This window comes from Triturus cristatus, chromosome 1_2 (assembly GCF_964204655.1).
Source record: "Triturus cristatus chromosome 1_2, aTriCri1.1, whole genome shotgun sequence".
In the NCBI taxonomy this organism is placed as follows: Eukaryota; Metazoa; Chordata; class Amphibia; order Caudata; family Salamandridae; genus Triturus; species Triturus cristatus.
In genome coordinates this window covers 89,944,998-89,971,300 of record NC_140580.1, presented here as the reverse complement: position 1 = coordinate 89,971,300, position 26,303 = coordinate 89,944,998, and the positions used below count along the sequence as shown (strand labels likewise).

Below are 26,303 nucleotides of genomic sequence, written 5' to 3'. Positions count from 1 at the left end.
AAAATTCTGAGCAAAGAAGTATTTATACTTTCTGTAGATACATAATTGTGCATTATATAATCTAATCCACATGTCTGAATTTACGTTCAAATCAATCCACAGTACTTTTGATAATTTGATAAATCTGTCTACCTGCCTATACCACTCCACCGGCTTCTCGCGAAGATAGGGGAAGTCATGGTGGTTTGTATGGTGGTTTGGTGTTATTAACACTAGGTCAAGGTGAAACAATTAACCCAGTGGGATTTCTCAGTGTTATGTCATACTAGATATTGGTCCTATGTATGATTAAGACTACGGATTGGATGTGACACAATCCATTTTGATACAGTACCTGGAGAATAGATGTATAACAGACCTTTATACTGGGCAACATATCACATCTGTTTAGTGTTACTGGCATCACAATGGTATTAACGAGGTTTAATGACTCACATGTAATCTATTATACGTATACGTTAAGTATAGTAAATCTATATTTAAATATATACTTACCTTCAGAATAATTTTATTCTTGATATTCAGGTCCCAATATTTTAGCCTTACAATATGTTGTACTCTATAATCTAGTGCAATAGTCAAAGAGGAGTATGCCTCCTTATCCCGCAGTCTTTTTCCACGCAGGGAATTACAACGCGGTCGTTAAAACGACCGCGTTGTAATTCCGCATACCATTACCCCGCAAGTCGTAACAACGACTTGCGGAGGGGGGGCCCTGGATGTTGGAATAGTCTAATTTACTATTCCAACTCCAGTCGGTGCGGACATTAGGGAAGGTGTTGGATTTTAAATCCAACACCTTCTCCCCCCTCCGCAAGTCGTTGTTCCGACTTGCGGAGTAATGGTATGCGGAATTAAAATGCGGTCGTTGTAACGAATGTGTTGTAATTCCCTGCGGGCAAAAAGTTTTGTGGTAAACGTTGTTTACCCTCACAGAGTCCTACTCCCTAGAAAGAGTCCAATATATTACAGCTCTCACCAGAGAACAAAATGAGTACAGCCCAATCCAGGCAGTAATTGGTGGAGGTGCATATGGGTAAAGGGACTTCAACATGACAAATGGGGTGCAAAATTATTGCCCACCGATGATCCAGCAAATGGTCTGGATCAAAGCCCCACAATCATGAAATGTACACTATGGACACCGCAAGTCAAAACTCTTCTCTCACCCCATCAAAAGACCCCCGGGGTGAAATGTAAAAAATGTAAAAATATGTGGTGGGATGAAACTATGTGCGGTAGTGCTCAACATGCTTACCAGTGTTGCCCAAGCAGAAATGTTCAAGAAGAAGATCTATCTAAACCCAACTCCTGGCATAAAAGGTTCTGTTGCGCCTGACATACATCCCAGCTGAGCCAGCTCACCATTCACCAGGTATACACTCCAGTAAAATGAACTGGAACAGGAAGACTGGGAGACGAGCTAACATCACACCGGAAGTCACTTCTGCGTCGCTTCACTATCCCCAGCACCCACTTGGTCTCTCAAACTCTAATAAGTAGCTCGAAAGTGGCAGGATGGATTCTCGACACTTTTGGTTTTCTGACCCATTCCAGAGAAATGTCATCGTTTGCAATAAAGGTCGCCAAATATTGTGTTATAAAGAGAAAACATGCCAGTGTATGTTGATGAGACATGGTTGTGTGAATCCCTGGCTCATGGAAATATTTCATAATCTAGTTGAAGTGGTTGGATCACCTGCTGTCAGGAGCGATTGCTAGAGATATAACAGGATGCAGCTGAACTCCCACAATGCTCAAATCCAGAGATCTGCAGAGTAAGGTGAGAAAGAAGTATGTCCTGTTGTGGCCTTTAGCTCCACAATAGTAGTACAGGACAAACTCAAAAATCTTAATTCCTCCGTAGACGCTGGTGCAGGTGATGGAGCAGGTAAAGCAAAATTTTGTATACCATCTCTATTTTGCATCAAAATACTAATTACGTAATCAATTTATATTTTAATTTGAATTAACTGTGTGCTGTGTTATACTAACCAACAACATGCATATAGAATTAGAAGAATTGAAAGAGAATGTATATAAAAAGACTAGAGAGGATGAAACAGGGGAAACAAACATGTAACCTAACAAAACTTAAGAGAACTAAATTCATTTCTATTATAAATTCTATCAAAATTTAAGGGAATTTATGGTGATATTAAAAATCACCAAAGGGGGGATTCATGGAGCAGGTAAAGCAAAATGTTGTATACCTTCTCTATTTTGCAAAATACTAATTACGTAATCAATTTAAATTTTAATTTGAATTAATTGCTTGCTGTGTTATACTAACCAACAACATGCCTTTTTGGTAAACACAAATTACACGCGGGACTCATTGCTATTTGCATGGCAGAATAACTCTAATAACTAATTGTGGTACGCTTATTAACAATAGTATTTCTGTTGATAGAATATTGCATGATTTATGTTGCTTTGGTGAAGTTTGCGTTCCTGTTGATGCCAAATGGTGAGTATTGTTGCTTTAAATGTCGCTATAAGCTAGGAAAATACTAATACATAAAGGGATTAGTGTGGGTTTTAACATTAGAATCTTCATTTCCGCATATTAATTATTCTTTGTGTTTGTTTTGCTTAAGTTGGCATTCGGGCCTACCAAGCCATGACATTCAAAATGGAGTTCGGAAGTGGCCACCGTCTTGTGAGCGCGATGTCTTCTGCGCAGACTCGGATGGCTTTGAAGATCTCCAGGCATCCTCAAATTCGGAGCACAGTGTTCCTGGTCAAGGATAGGAACATGGAGGACTGCCAAACTTCAGTCAGTGAAAATTACTAGAGGAAACAATGGTCACACATAACTAAGATTCAACAATGTTGCATGAGCATGACATAGATTGAGGAAGTGACCCAGCAACTTCTCTGAGAACCCAAGTCAGTGGGAAAACTGGACCATATTGCAAATTTCGCCAAATGGACCAATCATATTCTCTCGTAGTCTAAGAAATGTTTCATGTTACCCATAATTATAAAAAAGGGTAGTAGGATAGCGAGAAAAGCCAGAGTAATGTAAACGCTCCGGATTGGTGCGTTAGTGTGAGTCGCGCTGGGATTGGAGAATTACAGAAGTGACATAGACGCTCCTGATTGGTGCGTTAGTGTGAGTTGCGCTACGATTGGATAAGACCACAGAATAATCGTAGAGGAAATCTAGCGATACCGAATAAGGAAAATGATGTATTACGATCCACCAGAAAAAGAGAAAAAGTCTTGGTTTAGAAAGATCAAGAACTTATTCAAAACGGATAAACCTATTGTGACTAGAGGGACAGTTGCTTCCTCCACCAAAATCGCCCGCATCCTTCATGGTTGCGTAATATTGGTATCATGTATTTGGCTAGATAATTGGGCAAAGTATACAAAAGATGATGGAGTTTTAGCGTTTTCAGAACATGGTTCATTTAATTTAGCAGTATTAAGGAACTTAAGAGAAAGGATGATGAGACTAGAACCGAGACCTAGACCTACTCAGTTTGAAGCATTGACAGAATGGGAAGATAAGCTGTATGAAAGAGAGCAACAGCGGAGTGGCGGAAGGTATAAATACATGTTTGGTAGACCGTGTGGACAGGAAAATCATGATGACAGAATGAGAAGATGGCGGAGTGCGAATACGGCTAATGGGATGTTCCCTATGAGAAATGCTGAAGAGACTAGTAGTAGAAAATGTACAGAGAAGAGAAATAATACAGGGTGAGAAGGCTACAAGTATGGTGTGAATGAGTCGGCGGATGATGTACTCGAGGACATGTTTTAGAAAAACCCTCCCCCGTACCAACCAAATTCTACATTGTTGACACCAAGTGCCCCAGTGAAAGAGACACCACAAAATATAACATTTGAGTCAACGCCACCTGAGGTAGGGAAAAATAATCCCTTTAGAGAATCAGAAAATACACAACCTGGTAGAATGACAAATGAAAGCTCAGCTGAATTAGCCAAGACTACTTTGGAGTTAACTGAAAAGATTAGGAAATTGACTAAAAATATGGAAGCTGTAACTGTTCCTGTAACAATAGGACCAGTGATGCCTATTTTTGATAAGCAAAAGGATAGTGAAAATTGTCTAACGATCCCTTACAACAGTAATAAGCAAGCCGAAATGGAAAAAAGAGATTCAGGAGAAAATCCATTGAGAAAAGTGGTAGGAACTTCTGGATTAATTACTCCTAAAAATTTTACAGTGAATCAGAGCCTGACGAATAAAGCACTAATGACAACAGAATCAGTACCAGGATCGCCAAAAAGTCCAGAACGAGTGAGGAATGAAATAATTCCTGTAGGTCCCACTTCCGATAAACTAAGCGAATGGTTAAGGAGATTACAGCAAAAAGATGCTGAACCTCGACCTTTAGATGTGGCAAAATTAAAAATAACTTTAGAAGAATTGATAGTAGGAACTATTCCCACAGAAAAATTAAAAGCATATCAGGATGAAGAACTAATGTTTCTATGTAAAAGTATAACATGGAGAGCGAGAAATTTACATGAAAAATTGGAAGTGAAATGGGTATCGATTTTGAAAAAATAAAGTCAAGAAACCATACCGAATAGAATTTGCTGAAAAAGACATTGAGAATTTGAATACCGCGGGAAGAATGACACAAATTAAAGAGCTAATTGTTTTACTGAGAAAATGGGGCGATGTAGATAAATGGAAGAGCAGGTGGTTTCGGAAACGAGATGTTGTAACAGACAAAACATTTGCAGTTTCCCAGTAAGAGAAAAAGAGAAAGTGGTAACTGAGTGTCCCATGAGGGATATTCCAGGAGGAGGCTATGTGCATGTCTCCTGGACTAGACAAGACATTTTATCATTTACAAATGACTTCCCCCGTCTTCGCGAGAAGCCGGTGGAGTGGTATAGGCAGGTAGACAGGTTTACAAGCTCAAAAAGGTAGTTTCCGCTGTTCCTCAAAGTGGAAAGAGGGGAGAAGAGTCAGGTGAAAGGCTAGAACCAATTGTATCCACTTTGTATTGGAAATTGGTAATCCATTTGTCGGATAATAATGCCCTCACACACCCTTGCAGGTGTCATGCTTCATCATATGGGCTAGCTCCTCGTCGGGCCGGCGGTGCAATGCCCGACGGGCTCCCTTTATAAGGGGCACTTTGTCGGAGATCTTCAATCCGACAGCCGTATTGTGAAGTGCGGGTGAGGGGGCCTAAGTGGTGTAGATGTGACTATGTGGTATAAAACAGGGTTAAAGTGCCAGCTGGGAATCAATTTTATTCTTGGGGCCTTCTTCCCTGATTAAAAACGTGAAAAGGTGGCACTCAACGGAGTATAATGTCTCATGTGTGAGTGAACTAAAAGATGGTCAACATGTTTCTCGCTATGAGTGTGTGTACTCGCGATTCTTCAGGACCTAAGAAAAAAACACTATCTACAAAACAGTAAAACTAATAATAACAGTATTCTGAACTGGGTCGTGTCACACCAGATGATGACTACTATTGAAGTACCTGTCAGTGTCTGGTATTACCCTATTCGGTAACAGTTAAGACAGCAGCAGTACTCGGTGGGTGTACATGGAGCTAGAATCTCTCATAAAGTAGAAATTGCGTGCCGCTCATGTCCGCCGTATTGACCTACCCTCTCCACCGAGTCCGGAAGGTTTGTCAAATTATCAAAAGTACTGTGGATTGATTTGAACAGTCTATTTGACATAATTGTGCCAGCAGATTTATGGGCAGAATGTAAAATTACGATAGGTTGGCCTTCTCAGGAATACCCTAGAGATCATAAAAGCAGGTGCCCCTGATCCAGAGGTAATGAGAAAATAGGAACAGGTAGTTACCTTCTTGAAAAATAAAGTACCTCCAAAAGAAACTGATTGGGTAAAAATTGATAGACCTCATCAAGAAGTAAAAGAATCTGTACATGCCTATTATGAGAGATTGTTATTGGCCTTTAAACAATACAGTGGTGATGAAAATGTGAGTGAAAAAGATTTAAGTCATTTTGTATATCGATTTGTGTACGGGTTGCGACCTGAATTAAATGAAATGATTAAACAGCATACTGTGGATTGGCAAAATAAAAATATAGATGAAGTATTAAGGCATGCAAAATATTTTAGCGATGAGATTGAAGCCAAGCAACGTAAGTTAAAAGAAAAAGCCATGTGGGCTCAAGTAAAAGTGGCAGACAGACAAGAAGCCCAACTGATTGAACAGGCAAATGGTATGAGCAATATGAGACAAAAACCCAATATTGGAAAAGGAAAAGGACAGATTAGTATAGAAGAAGCCAAAAAGAAGTGGCCATGTCATAACTGCGGAAAGATAGGGCATTGGAAATCCGAGTGTAAATTACCCCCAAGTGCTAATGGTGATAATGCATCATTACATCCACAGGTGCAGAATGAGGTGAGTTGTCAACCACAGCAACAGCAGCAGGTTGTTGCCCAACAGTGTCAGGTGCCAAAACTGCCTTTTCCACAGAGCATAAACCCTCAGAGATACAGTAATGAGACAGGATTCTACACCGAAGAACAGGTAACTAAGCTACCGCGCGCTAGTGCTGTTTCGCAGTATTGGCTGCAACGCGATGAGAGTGAGTCAGAAGAGAGTTAGTGACGGTGCCGAGGAGAGGAAGAAGAGTGCGTACTTGGCACAACTCTGGAAGTAGACCAGACAGGCCCTTTTGTGGATGGAAAGATAAATGCCGAAAACGTTACTTTCCTAGTAGATACTGGTGCTACTCGTTCAACTGTTAGATCAGCTGATGTTAAAAATCTTCCTCTCTCGGATGAGACAATCCAAGTAGTTGGAGTTTCAAACAGACAGATAAAAACGTATCTTACTGAACCAGTTAAGGATAAAATAGGGAAATTTTCCGAGATGCACCGTTTTGTCGTGTGCGATACCAGCCCTGTAAATTTGTTAGGACGGGACTTGTTGTGTAAGATGAACTGCACAATTTTCTGTACTCCTGATGTCATAGCCTTTGAGACTCCTGATGAGGATGTACTGTACAAAATGACTATGGCTAATATGGAACCCGAAGTAACAGAGGCATTTGCTGTATTTGACCCAGAGGAATTGCCTCGGGAATTGAAGAAAACAGTGAAAACGGAGATATGGGATTTTACAGGAGAAGATATGGGATTAATGAGAAATGTAGATCCCGTAAGAATTACTGTAAAGGAAGGAGTAAGTTACCCAAATATTCCACAGTATAAACTGACACCCCAAATAATTGCAGGAGTTACTCCTATAATACACAGAATGATTGAACAAGGTATTTTAAGAGAAATAATGAGTAGTCCAGGCAATTCGCCAATTATGGGTTTGAAAAAGCCTAACGGAACTTTCAGGATAGTACAAGACCTGAGAAAGGTGAATAAAATTGTTGTATCATGTTGTCCCATCGTACCAAATCCTTCTGTGATTCTATATCAGATTCCTCATGATGCAGAATGGTACACAGTCATTGACTTGTGTCATGCTTTCTTTTCTATTCCATTGCACCCTGATAGCCAACAGATTTTTGCGTGCCGGTTTGGCGAATGTACTTTGGCATGGTGCCGAATCCCACAGGGGTATACAGAAAGTCCATTGATATTTAATCAGATTCTGAAGAAGTCCCTAGAAGATTTAAAAATGCCTGAAAGATCGGTATTAGTCCAATATATCAATGACCTATTGGTAGCATCAAGGACTCGAGAAGCTTGCGTAGTAGATACAGTTGCATTGCTAAATCATTTAGCAGATGGAGGACTTAAAGTATCCCCATCAAAGTTGCAATTTTGTCAAAAAGAAGTACAGTATTTAGGCCATAAAATTGAAAAAGGGCAAAGAAAAGTGACTGCAGATAGAATCAGGATAATCAAAGGAATGAGAGCCACAATGACTCAAAGAGAGGTGAGAATGTTTCTTGGAATGGTTGGATATTGCCGTCAGTGGATTAGTAATTTCCCATTGATTACAAAACCTCTGGTACGTTTGACAAAGAGCGATGTGAAAGACCCCATTGAATTGAATAAAGAGGAGTTGAAGGCTTTTAAACAATTGAGAGATGGTTTGTGTGAAGCACAAGCTCTAGGCATGCTTGACTATGAAAAAGATTTGAGCTCTATTGCAGCGAAAGAAATGGATGCGCAGAAACATGGAAAATTGAGAAGACCAATTGCATATTTTTCGGCTATATTAGATCCTGTAGCTGTGGCATTGCCTGGTTGTTTGAAAGCTGTAGCAGCTACTTATAAGAGCCTGGAACAGAGTGAAGGAATTGTGATGGGATATCCTGTGAGAGTGTTTGTGCCTCATGACGTAGCGATCCTTTTAACTAGGAGTCGCACTCAGTTTATGACGCATAGTCGTCTAACTAAGTATGAGAAAGTCATTTTAGGTGCAACGAATGTGAGCCTTGTGAGGTGTCTTAATGTGAACCCTTCAACATTGTTAGCTGATGCTGAGAATGTGGAAGTCAGGCATGATGTGGATCATGACTGTTTGGAAGTGCTTGATTTTTGTACTAAGCCACACCCTGATATAATAGATGTACCTCTGACAGAAAGTGACTATGTGATGTTTGTGGATGGGTCATGCTTGAGAACAGACAAGGGGATTTTGAGTGCAGCTTATGCATTTTGTACTGTAGCAACTGTATTGGAAGCATCTTGTCTGAAAGGAGTAAAATCAGCCCAGGTTGCTAAACTATTTGCATTAACAAGAGCGTGCAAGTTGGGAAAGAATCTGAGAGTCACTGTGCTTACTGATAGTCAGTACGGCTTTGGTGTGGTGCATGACTTTGGGCAAATTTGGTGCCAAAGAGGCTTTTTGACATCGAGTGGAACTCCTATAAGGAATGCAGAAGTGGTTGGAAAGTTGCTTGAGGCAATACAGCTGCCTAAGCAATTGGCAGTAGTAAAATGTGCTGCACACTCAAAAACCGCTGACTATATATCAGCGGGGAACGAGTTTGCTAATGACATGGCACAATATTGTGCACGAAAACAGAATTCAGTAAATCGCGGCAGGGAAAAAGAAATAAGTTCATGTCCCTTGCTTTTTTCTAACACTGTGAATACATGGGAGGAGGCAAGGCAGTTACAAGAAAAAGCAGGAGATGAGGAAAGGAAACAGTGGATAAAAGCAGGTTGTGCACCTCGAGAGAACGATCACGTTTGGGTTTATAGGGATGGAAGGCCAGTCATGACTGATAGCATGGTCTCTACCATGGCACGAATGTATGATGGACAAGCACATGTAAAAAGGGATGCTATGATTATACTTTTCAAACAGACATGGTATAATGCCAAGTTTAGACTTTTAGCTGAGAGACTATGTCAGAGATGCCTTATATGTCAGCAATATAATCCTGGAAGGAAAACAGTGGTGAGCCTAGGAACGATAGGACGAGAAGGAGGGCCTTTCACAAGAATGCAGATTGACTTCATTGAAATGCCCCCCTGCAATAGACTTAGATATGTTCTAGTGGTAGTTTGCCTATTTTCTCGATGGGTGGAAGCATACCCGACAAGAAGGAGTGATGGAATTACTGTAGCAAAACTACTATTGAGAGAGTTCATTACCAGATTTGGTTTTCCAGTCACGATTGAATCAGATAGAGGAAAGCATTTTCATAATGAAATCATGAAACTGATTTGTGAAGCATTGAATGTACAACAGAAACTTCATTGTGCTTATCGCCCAGATGCTTCTGGTGAGGTGGAACAAGTAAATGGCAGCATTAAAAATAGATTGGGAAAAATGTGTTTAGCCACAGGTTTGAAATGGCCTGATGTCTTGCCTCTAGTGCTCATGACTATTAGATCTATCCCTGATAGGAATACTGGATTGAGTCCCCATGAAATAGTAATGGGGAGGGCAATGAGACATGTTTTCATTCCTGTCAACAAACTATTGCCTATATCTGATGACTTGGTGTTGGATTATTGCAAGGGGTTGGCTGATTCCGTTCATTCTGTGTTTCATCAGGTTGGATCGGATGCAACTACTCTTGAAAAGAAGCCAGCTCATGATCTAAGTCCAGGTGACTGGGTGAGAGTTAAAGTGCATAGAAGAAGAAATTGTCTGGTCCCACGGTGAGGTAAACCATGTCAGGTAATCTTGACCACGACGACAGCTGTGAAATGTGCAGGAGTGAAGAATTGGATTCATGCTAGTCATACCTTGCGAATTCCAAATCCAGTGAATAACAGGGAAGAGGAATATTTTGAAGAATCTGATACCAGTTCCGAGTCGGATTCAGAAGAAACAAGAACAAGACCAGCTCCAGAAAAGGTGGAGTTAGAATCAAGTCCAGTTATAGCACCAGAGAATCTACCATTAAGAAGGAGATTACAGATTTCTGACACTAGCTCAGAGTCAGACACTGAACAAGTACAAGCACATGAAAGAGTAAATGAAAACAGTGAAGAGACTGTCAAAGAAATTCTGGATAAAGAAGCTCCACATGCAAAAACAAGAGAAATTCCACCTGAAAACACAGAGGTATATGGTGAGGTACTAGATACAGAGAGAGGGAAAGATCGTTGCGGAAGAACCCCGAGGAGGTGTAGGGAAACAACACATCCAGGTAGATGAATGGACAGTTAGTCAGCAGGAAGATTATGTGGAAGAAACACGAGGAGGGACAGAAGTAGATAAGAAAAAGGAAGTTACGGAAAGAAAAACTACTGAAAGTAAGAGTCAAGGTGGAACTGAATCTGAGGACAGTGACGAAGTAGTACAGGAAGGTCAAGTTCTGAGAAAAAGAGCATGGAGAACTGAGAGAAGGGAAAAGGGAAACAAGTTGAAAAGACCAGCAAAGGAGGAAGCTTGGCCAAACAAGATAAAGAGATTGAGATACCAATTGACAAGAGTAAAGTCATCTAGAGCTAAACAAGTGAATGAGGTGTCTAGCCAAGATAAATCAAAAGACATTGAACAGACACCGTCAGAAGAAAGAAAACGGACTAAGAAACCCAACCAGAAGTATAAGTCACCAGAATGGTCGTACGTGGCACTTCCTGAAGTACAAGAGGAAGCAGACAGCCAAGGGGATCTAGGGGTGATTATACCAGAAGTGGTTGAGGAAGACGAAGAATCGGAAATCCTGAGAGTTATCTTGTTCGACATCGGGGAAGAGACGGATGTTCAGGAAATTCTAAATCATGACTGTGAGAGTAAAGTAAAAGACGATCAAATGCCAAATTGAGGAAATCAAGGTGTTCCAGAAGAAAATTTTGAAAATACCAAATAAGAGACATAACCGAAAAGAACCAAGTAGGCGCCTAGAGCCGTGGGCTTAGACAAAACTAGTTGTGTGTAGACGAGGCTGACACTGATCATTTTCCGAAATGGCAAACACAGAAAGTAGAAAATCTACATGTGTGTTCCTTCGAAGTTGGTGCAAGGTGTGTTGCTGTTGTACAGCATTACTAATGCTTCTGTGGAGTGCGTTAGCTTTAATAGTTTCATTTAAAGTAACGTTTGAAACGATAGAAGGTCATAGCGAGAATAAGTCTGATGTAGAAAAGATTCATGATATTCATCCGATTAAAGAAATAGATAGAACTTACTTACATAAAGATAGGTCCATTACTGATTTTTCTAACAATGTTTTCTCAAAATTGTTGTATGAATATGTAAAAACAATGGATGTGAGAGACTGCTACGTCTACATGCAGTTACCTGCATCAGTGTCTGAGGGAGTGACATATCATCACCTTCCAGTAACATATGGAATAACATGTAGTGTATTAGCAAGTTTATTTTATAAAACAAGGAAACTAGAATATTATTTTTCTGATGTAGATAACATTTTTTCACAAGTACCTGTAGTTCCTGAACTGAATAGAGTAAAACCTGGTAAAGTTTTAGGTAAATTTTTCCTAGAAACTAGAGAATTAACTTTAGAGTCAGTATTCAGAAATAATCTTACTTGTAGTTTGAAGAAAGAAGAAAATACTTTTCTAGATATGGTAGAAGAAAGAAGAATAAGAATGCAAAAGAAGATAACTGAGGGAAAGGAAGAAAAGACAGTCTGGGGCGTTGAAAGAGAAAAACATTTGAAAGGAGAAACTAGTCCAGCTATGGCTTTAGCTTGGCCTCAGAAAGGGAAATTGTGTATTAGAAGAAATAAAACTGTATATGATAATTCATTCATAGGTGCGAGTGACTGCCATGATACTTATAGAATCATGGGTGGATGGGGATTTAAAGGAGGAAATGATCCAGTATTCCCTGGATTATATTTTATCTGTGGGAACAAAGCTTATTATCGATTACCGGACCATTGGTATGGCACATGTTATCTAGGCCTGGTCTTCCCAAAGATATTTCATGTGGGAAGGGGAAAAGATGGTGCACATGAGATAGGTAGACAACTAACACGTAGAAGGAGGGAGAGTTGGTCAAAAATTGTAGGGGATATTTTTGGAGCACTGATACCAGCCGTTGGAATATCTCTGAATGCACACAAAATTAGAAAATTGTCTACAGTAGTGGATCGCTTATCGACAAGCACTGCTGGAGGATTTTTATTAGTAATACAGAAATGGTTCCCATGCGAGCCATGGTAATGCGAAATCGACTTGCCCTTGATAATATTTTGGCCAAAGAGGGAAGAGTCTGTGGAATGCTGAAGGTTCAACATTGTTGTACTTATATTCCTGACGAAATTCAAGATTTAAAGACATACATTAAGAATATAACTGACTTGCACAAGGAGATTGTTCCATTGGAGGTTCAAGGTGTTTGGGAAAAGATTGGAAAAGGGTTTTCTACTATTAAAAACGTTTTACTAAAATTAGGTAGTACATTTATTGGTAAAATTCTAATTCCATTAACATGTGTGATATATTTAGTATTAATTTTGAGACTAGGATGCTTATGTTGTAAAAGAAGAAAAATACAAAATCATATAAAAAGAGAAACTGCTAAGAAAGGAGAGAAAGAAAGAAAGGAAAGATAAATGGAAGATATAGAATTAGAAGAATGGAAAGAGAATGTATATAAAAAGACTAGAGAGGATGAAACAGGGGAAACAATCATGTAACCTAACAAAACTTAAGAGAACTAAATTCATTTCTATTATAAATTCTATCAAAATTTAAGGGAATTTATGGTGATATTAAAAATCACCAAAGGGGGGATTCATGGAGCAGGTAAAGCAAAATGTTGTATACCTTCTCTATTTTGCAAAATACTAATTATGTAATCAATTTAAATTTTAATTTGAATTAATTGCTTGCTGTGTTATACTAACCAACAACATGCCTTTTTGGTAAACACAAATTACACGCGGGACTCATTGCTATTTGTATGGCAGAATAACTCTAATAACTAATTGTGGTACGCTTATTAACAATAGTATTTCTGTTGATAGAATATTGCATGATTTATGTTGCTTTGGTGAAGTTTGCGTTCCTGTTGATGCCAAATGGTGAGTATTGTTGCTTTAAATGTCACTATAAGCTAGGAAAATACTAATACATAAAGGGATTAGTGTGGTTTTTAACATTAGAATCTTCATTTCCGCATATTAATTATTCTTTGTGGTTGCTTTGCTTAAGTTGGCATTCGGGCCTACCAAGCCATGACATTCAAAATGGAGTTCGGAAGTGGCCACCGTCTTGTGAGTGCGATGTCTTCATCTCCAGGCATCCTCAAATTCAGAGCACAGTGTTCCTGGTCAAGGATAGGAACATGGAGGACTGCCAAACTTCAGTCAGTGGAAATTACTAGAGAAAACAATGGCCACACATAACCAAGATTCAACAATGTTGCATGAGCATGACATAGACTGAGGAAGTGACCCAGCAACTTCTCTGAGAACCCAAGTCAGTGGGAAAACTGGACCATATTGCAAATTTCGCCAAATGGACCAATCATATTCTCTCGTAGTCTAAAAAATGTTTGATGTTACCCAGAATTTTATTATAACAAGCATTTACAATGCAATAGGTCTCGCATTACTGAAAGTTTGAGCTTTTGGTGTTGCATTATTATTAGCAACGCCAATAGCTCAAACATTCATTAATGCGAGACCTATTGCATTGCAAATGCTTGTTTAAAATATGCGTGTTAATGCCTATAAGTTGGTGAAACAGAGTCATTTACATAATTATTTATGTTAAAACACGTGGCTTTTGTCCTCTGGCAACTTCTGTGTGTCTTGTTGTTTTCCAGTAGCTTTATTTGTCCACGGAGAGAGAGAAAGATACTTAAAAATATATATGTTTTTAACTCGTCGCAGTTGTGTCAGCGAGATGCAACCTATATTAAGTAGCACTAGTGAATATATACCAGACAGAAAACAGTGCGTCCTCACCACGCCCCCTTATTCACTGCCTACGACATATCTGTTTTCGTTTTTTATTTTCTCTGTGAGCAATTTCGAAGGTTGCAAAATGTCACGGGCGTTAAAGCAGAGCATCATTTAATTAAGCAAAACGAGCGCGCAGAGCAAAAAAAGGTAACTTGGTGTATCTTCCTAAACCCCAGTATTTTCCCGGTTGTTCTCTTAGAGCTGCACTGACGTCACAACCTAAAGCCCTAGTGCATGCAACCCGTTGTTTTTTTCAAATGGTCATTCACACTCAGTGCCCAGGAATGAGTAATTTGTTTGAGCGAGTTAACGCTCACCGCTGACATCTGTTGTGATCCGAAGGCCATGACCCTGATTGTGCTACTAGATGTACTGTCATAAAAACGACATAAAAATCGATATTTATAATACCATGTTGGTGCAGACCTCTCAAGCTGTCCCAAGTTGTGCGTGAGCTGTTGACCAAGAGGCATTTTTTCTGTCTTCTGCTAATTGTAATCCCGGTAGTTTTTAAGTTACCATTAAAAACTCGACGTCACAAGTACCATCATCTGAAGAAATAACGCTGATAGAAGCAAATATATATGACTTGAATAAGTACAAGATGTCACAGTTTTATAACTCGTAGAATGCCCTTCTTACTAGTACCCTGCTCCACACGTCTCGTTTTATGGACCACTGACAGATAAAGGGCTTTTCTGGCCAACTGGGAATCAAACCTGGATGCATACATAACTCAGCATCCGACATATGAACCTTAAGTTCTTAACTATACTACACATTCCACTAAATTACAAAATCGTGTATCCATAGTTTTATTGGAGAGGATGTGGCCTTACGGCCAGAGCTGCCGACTTTGGAGCTGGGGGACCAGTTTTGAGCCTCGGCGTTGGCTCAACATCCCGTGATTCTAGCTAAATCACTCAATCTCCCTGTGCCTACCAAAAAACAAGATGCTGTTGCCGGAATAGAGAGTGGAAGCCTCGCCAGGTACCGTGCTGCCGCCATGATCGAACTGCCACAGACTTCTAGCCTGTCCCATTTACTGCTACTCGGGATAGGACAGGCTGGGGATGGGACAGGCAGGGGCTGGACAGCGAGGGTCAGGACGCTGTCAGAGCAGAAGGGCAGAGGCATACCCTAGTCCTGTGGTACAGGAGCCTTGCCCACCCCGAGGCTGAAAACACACACAATGTTACTGCGGAAGCCTACCTCGCTCCAGAGCCAGCAGAAGTTGCGAGATAAAATGTAATTGACATTACAGAGGCATTAACAGTTCTAGAGTTCAGCACAGGGTTTACATAAAAAAGAAACATTTTACTGCAGCACAATCTAACAAAATTCACAAGGAGGCGCCTGAAAGTGTCCCGGTTTGCAGAAGTAAGTGTCAACACATGTCCCGAGGTGCTCCTACACACAGTCATCCGATAATCTCTATGGGGTCGAGCGGCAGTGGCCATAGACAGTGAAATGACAAATCAATGTGGCTATAGTAACCTACAAACGGAAAAGTTAAAGCAGGAACAAGAACGGATCAGAGGAAGAAATTTTAAAAATAGTGAGGCTGAGACCAAGCTAGTACATACGCGGTGTACTATATCGATATACTCCAAATACTGGAGAAACAGACTTCAGCGCTACCAATAAGCTCAGATCAATAAATCCTCAATGACACGGAGAATGCCGCAGTTAACAGAAGCGGGCTGGAAGGAGCGGTGAAGGTTTCCAGTTTAGATCTGAGTTGCAAACATTCAGTTTTCCACCCACCGAGGTTTAAGAAACGTGGGCCATTCATGTCTCAGCACGCTGACGGCATGCTTGGAAATCTTAAAATCGGAAGGAAACTGAGTGTCTTCTAGGTAAGAGTGGAGAAGGGCAGCAAGTCACTAAATCCATTTAATAAGAATAAAACACCTAATGTGACAGAGCGACAGATACCTGAAGGACCACAAGTAAATACTCTTCGCTAACAAGTGGCAATGAATATGTGAACTGCAGCGTTTTGAATCCTCGGTGAAGCGACATTTCGCCCTCCCTCTCCGAGTAGTATTGTTAATGTCCGACGTGTGGTTTGGGCTTGCAGTATTCCCGGTGAATTCGGCCATTAGCAGCTGTAAGACTGTGTTTGGGGCCAGTGCGTATTTGCTCTGGTTTTTCTGCCATCCCACTTGGACGGCCTCGCCTGCTAAAAGGTTTCTTGTCTTTATGGGGCCATGTGTTTGGCCCCATAAAGATAAGAAACCTATTGCGACTAACGTAATTCAGGCGAGCCCGTCCAAGTGGGACGGCTCAAAAAGCCGAGCAAATACGTCACCAACAGCTCTTTTTCAATGGCTGGCCACCGTTTAGCATAAACGGTGATGCCAGCCAATGGAAAAGAGGGGCGGGGCTTAATGCCCCTTACAGAAAATACCACATCTCATTAAATCTCGCCAGCAAGACTGCGCATGCGCACAGCCTACGCCAGGCAAGACTTAAAAAGGGTAGTAGGATAGAGAGGGGGTAGCAGATCATGTCCGGAGGAGAGTGTGTCCTGTGATCGATTCGCTTGCACGATTACTTGGTCCTTTGGAGATCATTGGGACTGTGTCGTGCCGAGCAAAGAACTTTTCCGGACTTTTGAGTCTTGGCCTGCTTCCGATTGAGACGATTAAGCAAAGAATTTGGGTTATGTAGAACCAATTGAATTAGAAAATAACCCTGATAGCAAGAATAGGTAAATAGAAAATGTCATGAATTTTTTTTTGATAGACTGAAAATTCAAATTTGATTGACCGAAATGCTAATTTATTATAAAAATTGAAACAAAGATTAGATAAACTAAATATTGATTAACAGAATAATGAGTTAGTGGTTCTTTATTTAGGTTACTAGAGGATTCTGAAGCTTTAATGTGTTTTAGCTGGTTCTAAATCACCATCAACCAGTCCAACTAATTGATCCACTCGACCAAGTGGTGGAGTGCCTTGATGTTAAGGTTAGGATCCTATAGGTGTTGGTGTAAATATGTATATACTGTAATACATTTTTCTTTCCTATAGGTAATAAGGTACCCCCCACATGTCCAGCGCATCGTTCCTCCTGTGTGCAGACTCGTGAGAGAAACGTATGAGTGTTGGTGTTATGGGCCCCACCAATGAATGCGTGTGTGAATGAGTTAGTGTGACGACGGGTCTGGGACGCAGGAAGGAAATTTAAAATGTGCCCCCCTTTCGCACTGGAGCACAGGTAGAACAGAAAAGTTCAGGCACAAAGACCCATAACAATGTTTTCTACTTCCTTAACACTACGAAATAACTGTAAAAATAACAAAATCGGAGAAAAAAATGCCTCAGGCAGTCCAGTGGACATTTATTTTGTTATTCATACTTGTTTTCTAAAAGGCAGACCTAACTGGTGCAGGGCTGGGAGTGCTGTAGAACAGGTCCGTTTTCATAAAGGGCAGAGATAACCTGTGCAGGTTTGGGAGTGCCATGCAACTGATGGAAACCAGGAAAGATACACTGAAGCTTAAAAATACAGAAAAGGTGACGTCGAAGGTGAACCCTTCATTTAGGTCCTTGGCAAACATGCAGGTAGTTACAAATGGCCAGAAGCGCACAGAGGATAGCATTAAAGGATCAGCATATATATGTTCCCTAGAAGGTGAATCATCGGTTAAGTCAATATTCCCAGTACTAGTAAGAACACGTGGTGCTAGTCACCTGAAATCAAACAGAAGTTCAATCTAGAGTAAAGGTTGAATGATAAGAAAAATAGGCAGGAACCACATAGAATACACTGAGGTTTGAAAAGAAAGATATTGCAAAGAATGTGAACCACAGATTAGGTCCCTAGTGCAGGCAAGAGCAAATTATGAGAAGCCCAATAAATAACCATCAAAGTGTCAGCACACAAATGGATCAGTGGTTAAACCCTTTTTCCAAGAACAAGTAAAACACATGATGGTTATCATCTGACATCAAATAGAAGAGATGTAGTGATGGCTGCTCAAATGTCCTCAATACTTCTTGAGATGTAGCAGATTTCTGCTTCATCGAAGGTTGCAGCTGCTTGAGTGTAGGTGTTGTTTGGACGTAGAGGATTGCTGTTTCAACACAGGCGTCGTTTTCATGAAAAAGAAGGAATATCTAACCTTCTAATTTGGATTACCTTTACCTATTTATGGCGTTTATTTCTCGCCGTAGACAAAATCCCGTCCCCAAATCCATCTAATTTAAATATTTACAGTATGTGTGTAAAATTGACTCCTATTTAAATATCTGAATACAGCAAACAACAACTGAAGGGCGACCAGTTAACTTTTTCACAGTGTTTTGTGCAATGTTGCTCAATGTGATCCGTGATAGCTACTGCTGCTTTTTAGCTAAGAATATTTTGTTAAAATCTGCAAATTATGCAATAAATGGCAGAGAATGTTCGAGTGCTATCTAATATAAGTGAATGTTGCTCAGATGTAGGTTGATTGGTGCTCAGATGTAGGTTTGTTGCTGCCTGGATGTTGGTGATGGCTGCTGTGATGTAAGTTGATTGCTGCTCAGATGTTGGTGGTTGGACCCAAGTGACCCAACAGTCAAATACAACTACAAGCCCATCTCCATCCTACCTGCATTAGGCAAGATTGGCAAGACGTTTTTAACCACTGGCTCTGTGGTTGCCTTGAAGAATGCCATTTTCTTGACATTAGTCAAATGGCCAGGTTTAGGAACAAAAGTCTCATTGTTTTCAGTGCTCGATGATCGTAGACTTGATTTGGAACTAGGCTTTCCAAGTGGGCTCATCCTGCTTGACATGTCAGGTGGATTTGATATGGTTGACCACACCATGTGAGTCAGGTGAATTGGAGATGATGGTCTATCGGGGACAGTCAGAGATTGGTTTACTTCCTTCCTCTAGGGTAGAAGTCAATCTCTTATTCTTCCCCCATGTCGATCTAAATCCTATCTGGCATGTTGTGGTATGCCATAAAGCTCGTAACTTTCCCTTTTCCTTCATAATAACTAAATCCATCCTCTAGCTAATATTATCAGATATTTTAGATGTAGAACAGTGTCTTAAACACATGACACACAGCTTGTTTTAAAACTCAATGAATCACTCTCCGAGATCCAAGAAGCATTGAAAGGGTGCATGTCAGCCACAGTGCAATGGTTGAATTACAACTTCTGGAGACAAAAATTGAGGCGCTGTTGCTTGGCTAGAACTACCCTTGGTCTCTGTTTTTTGGCCTCCCAACCTGGGAACGGTGCTTGTACCCGTGGACAGGGTCGAAAGTCTAGGATCCTGGCTTGAAAAGGGTCTTACGGTAGTAACTCAAACTAATGTAGTGTCTTCTTGCTTCCGCTAAGTGAAATATCTCAAGAAGATGATGAATTATATCCCTTCTCATTTGAGAGCTCTTGTAGTGTATGCAGCTATCCATTCCAGATAAAAGTATTCTAACGCCTGTTATTTAGGCCTCCCTGCTGCATCATTATGAAGGTTGCAAAGGGTTCAAAACACACGAGTGAGGCTAGTATGGACCTTCAGAAGTATGACAGGATCTCTGAAGCCCGTAGAATTATCTACTGACTCTCAGAAGAAAAACGAATCCAATTTAAGGTGCTATGCTATTGCCATAAAGATTTCTATGAATCGGAAGTTGTTAACCAGATACCCCTCCTTGCGTTCTCTCAGGTCTAGCATGTTGCTTCTGCAGACTTCACCTCACTTCAGACTGGGAGGTTGCGCTTTTTCCATTTTGTCACCCCCCTTTTGGAATGCTCTTACTGTGTCTCTTCATCAGCAAAACAACTTCCAACTGTTTAGAAAGCCTCTCAGGACCCATCTTTTCTGCTAAGATCACTTCTTACTTCCTTTCAGTGTCTAGCCTCATGAGGCTCAAAAGACACTGTATTGCACTCTATAAGCACCTTGTTCATTCATTCATTGCTGCTTGGATGTGGACAGTGGATGCTTGGGTATAGAGATCGTTACTCAGATGTGTGTGAATTCTCCAAGAATTTGAGTACATCTCTTTTAGAAGTACTTAATCTTAATGTCGCTGCTCAGATGCAATGGATCACTTCTTCAGTGTAGGTGATTGCTGCTTTCAAACGCAGTTCTTGGAGGCTGCTCGCAGGATCCCAGTTGTGAATGGGCTCCCGGCACACCGAGCTCTACCCTGTGACTGGCAATTACTCTAGCAAAATGTAGTAACATTTTCCAACCTACTTATGCTCTCTCTTTAAATCTTCCAAAGGGGATGCCTTGACTGCAACTTGCCTCGCAAGTACATCGAAAAACCACTAATGACATTTTGAAAGGGAATGTATAGAGTACTGTTCTGTGAGAAAGCAGCATATTCCTCGAATATATATATATATATATATATATACATACATATGCACAACATAACTATCGAAGCGTGTGCATTAGTGAAAGCGCACGCAAATATAGCAGCATGACCAGTGTCTGGGGGGTGTAGGCCCAGGAGCAAGAGTTAGTGGAGGGATAATACTCAGGTTAGGTGATGGGGTGGTGGTACCTTGGTGACGGCATGGCTGGTGGTGCTGTTGATCTGTTAGCAGATGAGTTTGTAGCCCTTTCACAAAAGCAGGAGTTCAGCTGTATTTCTGATATTTGGGGAGTGTCTGCTACGCTGGTACTCTGAAGGACATTCAGTGAATTGGATCAGACTGTGCTAAAGGCTGGAGCCCACCATTGCTACGGAGTCTTGGGTGTTATTTCTGCTCAGAAGAGATGCTCCCAGTAACTGTGGTACAGGGTACTCAGGTTCCTATTGGGCACCAAACAAGATGCTTCAGGGAAGCACATATCATGCTCAATGAAGCTTTGCAAACATTTGACTCTTTGCCCTGCTATGGCTAATGCCCTATTTTCTCTGGCGATGGGAGACATCCATTCCAAACAGAAAATGTGCCATCGCAGCAGTTGCGGCGCCTCCTGTTGGCTCTGGTTCCTGGACAGGAGGCGTTACTCCTCCCTCTATGTTTAATACTTCCCTGTCATCAGCATTTTGTAGCAAGAACTCCCTCCTTGCAGAGATCAATTCTTGGAACAGCCAGTTGGATGCCAGAGGATGCTGGCTTCCTCCTGGAGCTCAGGATCATGAGAAGCCAGACAACTGCGGGAACGTCAGTGATGTCGCTAAGTGAGGACCTGTGCCCCATCTGTAAATGTCCTGGTCCCTTCTTGTGCCCCGACACCGGTGAGGGCCGCTGTCGGCAAAAACAAATGTAACCCTCTCAGCCCAGGAAGAGAGATGTTCTTCTAGTTTACATTTCACGTTTTACTTGGCTTTTTCCAGGATGCTGTGTTTCTGTTGTTTTCTTCATGCAGCACATTACTCATATTTAGTGTGCCCTGTGTAAAGAGTCGCCTGCATGTGAGATCAGGTTGTGAGTTGGCCGTGATTGAGATCTGTGGTATTCAGACCTAGCTCAGTCTAAACCTCTCACAGTGCCCATTAGTGGATCATAAACGCTTCTACAATTCTCAGCCTCTCTGCAGGGCTCACAGAGCAATCAATGGTCAGATGCGCCAACTATAATTGTGATCATATGCATAAGTGTGTAAAAGAGGTACATAGGCGTCGAAATATTGACAGGGTCAAAGGTAAAGACAATGCAGTGCGTACAGGTATTTGAGGTCGCTGAGTGAGGGGGGATTGGTGAAGTAAAAGAGATGCAAGGAAGTATGTGCAGGAGGGAGTGAAAAGAGGGGGCCCAAGAGGAAAGGGATGCAGTGTGAGATATACTGATTGTTTCAGAATGATATGAAGAGAAAAAGACCATAAGTGTCTAACTGAGAGACTGCAGAAGACAGTGGTTTGAAGAGAAGAAAAGGAGTGATTGAAACACTCCAAAGACCACTACACCTTCCACAGACCATAATAATGTTTAATTCACAGTCTGTTTTATATATACACACACACATATGTATATATATACACACACACACACACACAGACACACACATATATATATAATAGGTCATGTGAGCAAGGCCGGTGAACGGCTGAAACACGTAATGGCAGCAATAACTCTTCAGATAGAATAAAGAAAAATTGCACTTATTGGCGGTCCGCACTTGTTCTTTGGAAGTAGTGGTGACGATAGTTGGCGATATATTATCTACTGGCGGTCGCCAGTAGATAGTTATAGTTAGGACCGTGTTTCCATAGGAAATCTCAAAATTCTATTTTGAATAACTTTGGCGCCAGTTGACGAATCCTCGCGAAATTTTCAAAACTAATGGGGCGCTCCGCTCAGCTCCTACCCTGAAAGTCTCGGGGGGATTCGTCAAGCGGGGGCCGAGAAAAAAGGGGGTCTCAAAACGCGTTTTCCCCATGCATTTTCCCATAGGACCTTTAGCCGAGGGTACAGCCCGAACGGCTGAACAGAATTACTTGAAATTTGACAGAGAGGTAGTCCTCAGGTCAGGGAAGTGCCTTTTGCATATATGGAGTCAATCTGTTCAGTAGTTCCTGAGAAAATTGCATTTAAAAGCACATACATATCTATAGCCGCGCACCGTGCGCGCACCCTAACGTGCGCGAGCGTAATTCTGATTGGTTGTTACATGTCAGTCAACGTTCGAATCGGTCGAAACCAGGAAGTGTCGGCAGCCATTTTGTTTGTTTTCAGTGCGAGAGTGGAAAAGGAAGGTGGCGAACGTGAAAAGTGGGCAGGGTAGAGTGTTTTTTTAAATCGCGGAGGTGCGCGCATGGTGCGTGCACGGTGAAAAACCATAAAAAATTAAATAAAAAAATGTAATAAGTAGTTTATTGAAAAATAAATATATAAAAAAAATTATAATACATACATAACTTAGCATTTAAAAAACCGTACCAATTCACTGAAAAAACCATAGGTTTCACACACGTTATAGTTAGGAATTAGCATTTAAAAAACCTTGCAAATTCACTTAAAAAACCATAGGTTTCACACATGTTATAGTTAGGTGGATATTTCACTTGTAAAAAACCAATGAAATTCCCCCGTTATAGTTACTGCAGATAACTATAACTCGCGCGACCGCCACTCTACCACAAGGATGATGTCATCAGTGATGTCAAGGGTGATGCCACTGACCATGTCATGAGTGATGTAATATGTGACGGCATGAACAGAGGATTCCGGGCGCGCAAGTTATAGTTATCTGAAGTAACTATAACGGGAGAATTTCATTGGTTTTTTACGAGTGAAATATCCACCTAACTATAACATGCGTGAAACCTATGGTTTTTTAAGTGAATATATATATATATATATATATACATTCATACATAAAATGTTCATGATCACCCGTTGTAGGGGACCTCCCAATGTTTACCTGTAACCTCTTTTGTACCCACCTAACAATCAGCCTCTAGAGATGCACTGGGGGATGTTTGTGCTTTGTGTAGGTCGCAGTCCCATTTTTCATCCTGAAAGTGTCCGTTTTTGTATGCCGAGCTACAGCCTTGCTGTCACGTCACAACTGGAAGACATGTGCTTGGAGGGCACTGGGGATTATCAGTAACTTCTCTTCACGATAACACGCACATCTGCTCCGTTACTGAGATACGGTGGCGTCACCACAGGAGGGTCAGATGGGGCTTCTGTTCCAGCCCTGTTTGTCGCCCATCCCCCGGCGCCCCCCAGAACAAAAGAACAAAGAACAGAAGCTTTGACCGTGCCAAGAGAAAACGGAGTACTTTAAGCGTTTGTTTGAGGCAACGCACGAACGTACGTTTCCTTAAAATGTTTAAATTTGACTTTCTATGTATGTGACTATGCATGCACCTATATATAAATATATAGGCAAATATATATATACATACATACACACGTGCGCACAATCTTTACAATTGCCCTTTGAAGGTAGCCCCACCAGTTCTGTGTGTGGCACAGCCTGTGCCCCTCTAAGAACGTCTAGAAAATTCAGGAGACAAACATATGTGACAATTTCACTATGCTGGGCGAGAAGGGCAAATATGAACAGAAAGATGCTTACGTTATAAGAACCTGACCACCGCTGCCATGACGTAGTTGACTAGAATCCGAAGAATCCTGGGAAGCAGGGCGCGGGAGAAGGTACTGTGTGATGGATTGGCTGGGCCGTAGTGGGCAGCCATGAGATGGCTTCATGCTGCAATTTGCCCCTTCGCAGGGCACGAACGGGTGAAGGCTGTTTTCGAAGAAGCTGGCGTGCTAACGGGGCCTCCAGCGCTGACATATACAACTCTTTCCATATGCTGGAATCTATTTGAGATTTGTAAAGTAAATATTCCTGCGGCAGAGCCTGGCCGCAGCTCAATCCCACAGAAAGTGAGAATGTTCTTTGGGAGGAAGGCCAGCCGCCAACCAGGCTCCTGCTCTCGCGAGAGCGACATCCCGAGGCCGCGCTAGGCCCGGCGCTTTGATCTGGGAGAGGGGTTCGAAATACGGGGCTGGCATACGAGCCCCCTAAAAACCACAGGCACCCACCACCCACACACAACTACCTATTATATCTGCACCAAAAGCACTGCCATCCCACGATATGTGAGCAGCCGCAAACACCTATCAAAACATGACCCTCCGCACAAGCGCGTGGAAGAAAACACATCATACAACCAGGCAAGCAGGCCCCCCACACACGCAGAGCACGTCCATCGTGTATAGTCACAGACACCCACACAGATTTAAGTATATAACGATCAGGCGGGCACAAACATGCACACCTGCCCCCCTCACACATGCACGCACACTGCCCTTTTACAAATTCATAAGAACATAACAAGAGCCATCGAGCCCTTTCTACACCAAAAAAAACAAGAGCCTTGTGCATACATCCACACCGTTTTCCCTCGGCATATGTGCAAACAGCCATGAGTACGCATAAGCACACAACTATGCTGCAAGAACGAGAACAGACAAAAAACTTCATCTGTATGCATGCATGTCGATTTATCTTCGACACACACTCCTCCCTCAGCACATAAACGAAGAATATACGTACAAAAGCCTGCACCACAAACCCTCTACATATGCAAGAGAGTAGCTAGAAAATGAAAATACACCCCAGTTTAAAGCAAACCTCTGATGGCAGCTAAGACTGAACCTCTCTTGAAGAGCTCAGTTGTCTCTTCCATCCAAGCATCCATCCATTCATGCCTTCGACCTTCCTTCTGTCAACGGATATCCACCAATTCATCTATACATTCTGCCATCAATTCATTCTTTCATCAGTCATTCAATATTTAACCATTCCTTCTATCCATTAGCCGTTCCATCCATCCATCATTTCATACATCCATTATCTATGTATGCATCCATCCATCCAGCCATCCGCCCATACATTCATCATTTGAATTACTTACCCATTCATCAATAACGTCTTTAATCGCTCAACTGATCCACCCATCCATCCTCCCCCTCAGATTTCAAGTTACTCTACCACAAGTTCACTGATCCATCCACCTATGAATACTTTCAACCACTTATCTATCCATCCTTTCTATCACCCTGCCTTACTTTCACGTTTACCTCCTTTCAACCTTCCACCCTTCTTTCCCTTTTCAATCAACCCATCTTTGTTTCTTCCTTATTGCGTTAATTATCAGGAACAAGAACATGAAGGGAAAATAGCGCAAAGGCAGACAGCAGAGATGAAAAATAGCCTGCAACGTGCAGGGCCGGACTGGGAACCGAAACCGGCCCTGGCAAACTGCTCATCCGCCCCCCCCCCGGGGGGAGGGGCGGGCGGGTGTGGTCAAGCTGTTTGCCAGTGCTGGTTTTGGCCGATTTTGTTACAGGGGGCCGATATTGCAAACCGGCCCGGTAACAAAAACCAGCCCCCACCCTGGCGGCCCACCGAGGAAACGCTCCAGCCAGTCTGTCCCTGTAAAGATGCAGTGTAGAGTGGTGGACAAAAGAGGAACAAGGTGAAATTATGCCTAGACAGGGGAGAATTCGGCAAATTCACCGCGTTGGCCTCAGGCTTTTAAGAAATGTTTTGGGCATGGGCATTCATTA

The 26,303-nt window shown here is 41.7% G+C and overlaps 1 long non-coding RNA gene across 1 annotated transcript in view; it reads right to left on the bottom strand.

Annotated features, from left to right (window-relative positions):
• The window catches only part of LOC146866871 (uncharacterized), a 52,959-nt gene extending 28,314 nt beyond the window's left edge, over nt 1-24,645 (bottom strand). The window contains exon 1 of the long non-coding RNA XR_014965936.1: nt 24,301-24,645. This is a non-coding gene — a long non-coding RNA (uncharacterized LOC146866871). The remainder of the gene's footprint in view (nt 1-24,300) is intronic.
• Nucleotides 24,646-26,303: the final 1,658 nt, after the last annotated feature.